The sequence below is a fragment of the Palaemon carinicauda genome, chromosome 32 (assembly GCF_036898095.1).
Source record: "Palaemon carinicauda isolate YSFRI2023 chromosome 32, ASM3689809v2, whole genome shotgun sequence".
NCBI lineage: Eukaryota > Metazoa > Arthropoda > Malacostraca > Decapoda > Palaemonidae > Palaemon > Palaemon carinicauda.
In genome coordinates this window covers 14574901-14577400 of record NC_090756.1, presented here as the reverse complement: position 1 = coordinate 14577400, position 2500 = coordinate 14574901, and the positions used below count along the sequence as shown (strand labels likewise).

The following is a 2500-nucleotide window of genomic DNA, read 5'->3' as shown; positions in this document are numbered from 1 at the left end:
TTGGAATCAAGTGTTCAGAGTCAGTTCCTTGCCCGAACTATTAAACAGAGCAGCAAGGCTGTTTGAGCATTGTTCCATCTCACTAATTTGCTATGGTAACTGTTTAACCGGGTGTACGGACTCAGTCCTGTGCTGAATCACCACGACATTGCACAATTACAGTATTTACACAAACTAACTTTTATCTGTAAAAGGCCAATTTTATGACAGATTACCTTGAAAGGTTCACTCCTATATCAATTTATTTACACTGGGTGCCTATTAAAACGAAAATTGAGTTTGAAATAACCCATCAAGTTATCAGAACTGGACGTCCAAAATATCTAAGAGAATTGCTACATACTATGCAGCCAACAAATCGCGTTAACACAAGAATAGTTACAGATAGTTTCAAATTATTCGAACCTAGATATATGTCTACTGTAGGCTCTAGAGCCTTTAAACAAGCATTGCAGCCCCCAAGACTATACAATAAGCTCCCACTAGACATTCGGAAGACTGAAGATATTAAGGCTTTGAAAAGGTAACTGAAGACTTTCTTGTTTTGTAAGTGATTCGATAGCGTAGATGTGAAAATAAACTAATAGTATGCAGTATCAAATATTGAGTGCTTTCGAACGAATATGAGAAAATGACTGTGGGGGTCTTGTAGAGAGTAGGGTTCCCCTAATGTATAGGACCAGAAAAAGCAGGCTGTAAAGTAATTAACAAGATTAGCAGATATGAAAAAATATAAAACTCCCAAGCTAAAGCTAATAAACAGTTTCAAAATTAACATCTATTTCTAATTGGGCCAAATTTGAAGGGTCTACTGTTTGGGCATTCTAACTACCCACACTTACAGTGGTATTAAGAAATAACCAAAGTTATATGTAATTGATTAAAAGCCACGGTCACAATTAAATTAAAATTTGCATACATTGCAAGAGTTACATGGTTCTCTATATCTTCAAATTATGCATCTTTAGAGGTAAGGTTTCAGTCATGTCCTAAGCCCCCTAACAAAGAAATTTAAAATTTATATAACGCTTCAATACCCCCAAAGACTGGTATATTATGTGCGCTATTCTGGGCATAAGTTTATGGAAATTCTTATAAATATTTATTTGAACGTTCGATTCCGTTACAATGTGCTCAAATACAGATATCCCGAATTACTTTCCTCTAAACTAGTTAATTCCTATCTAGATATGCCACCAGTTTCATAACTTGTTTTAAAACTATATAAAGAAGCTGACTTAAGAGAACACTTTAAGGTTAACAAATGCACCATGGTAAAGCTAAAAGCTACAGAAAGAAATGACGACATTCTAAACAAAATCCAAAAGCTGAGAAACTTCCCTGTGACATTTAAAGGTCGTATAATTGTAAAATAAATTCCTTTTGGTGGAAACTTAGTGAACGAAACCTTCTACCTGAAATACCATATAACTACAGAGCAGTTTTACCAGACATAACAATATTGTTAAAAAGGGTTATTTATGGGTGAAAATTTCTATGTTAGTAGTTCACCTATAAACAATCCTTCTCGTGTTGATATTTTGCACAGATTCTTTAAGATATTTGATATATAGAAGCTGCGACCGAAATCTTTTAAAGTAATATAGCCTACCTGTAGACAATAGTAAAAAAAAAAAATTAAAAAAATAAAAAGTCTTGAGTATATTATTTTGCCATTCCTCTTACCTGACCTTAGATGAAAGTCAAAATTATATTATAAATAATACATTTATCCACAGCAACGAGACAATAGATATGAAACGAGTTTCCAACTAAAACCAAACAATGAGTACAATCAAACGTCAACGGATTGACCCCTCAATTTCTAGAATTAATTAATTATGAAAACAATTAGAGACTAGAAAGTATGAATTTTTCTTCAATGGACAAAGCCACTTAATGTTACTATGTAAAAATTATCTTCATTCAAAATTAAATTTATTCCTTAACCCTGATTAAATGAATAGTAAACTATTCCCTGAGTACAGCAACCCAAAAATATTTTATTTCAAAAGTGATTGTCAAACTTTAAGAATCTAAACTTTCAAAATAAATCACAAGTTTGTGCTTTCAGTTGCACTGCTATTGCAATTAAATAAGATTCTCTACAACTAAACATTAAATTTAAAAGAACCTCTTTTCTAACGTAGGAAAAAAAAAACTCACCGATTCTTGCATGAAAATTTCCTGATTTTGCGATCCCTGACAAATGCACCTTTATTAACCCGTCACTTGCACTGTCTTAAATCAATTAAATACATTATCACTTCAAGATTGCATTAGCAAAGCTTCTACGAGAGTCGCAGTTTGACATTTTCACAATAGAATAATCATTACAGTCTGAAATTTTCCCCTTAGAATAATAATTCCTATTTTGACATTTTCACATTAGAATAATGATTCAAAATGGCAAATCATAACAAAACAATACTCGTGTAAACATAAACATCTTACCTTGTGCAGTAAATACGTTTGTAAACTCAAAACAGAGAGAAGGTAA

The 2500-nt window shown here is 32.3% G+C and overlaps 1 protein-coding gene across 1 annotated transcript in view; it reads left to right on the top strand.

Annotated features, from left to right (window-relative positions):
* LOC137625487 (pneumococcal serine-rich repeat protein-like) overlaps positions 1–2500 on the top strand; it is a 34109-nt gene that overhangs the window by 6687 nt on the left and 24922 nt on the right. The gene's annotated exons all lie outside the window — the stretch shown is intronic.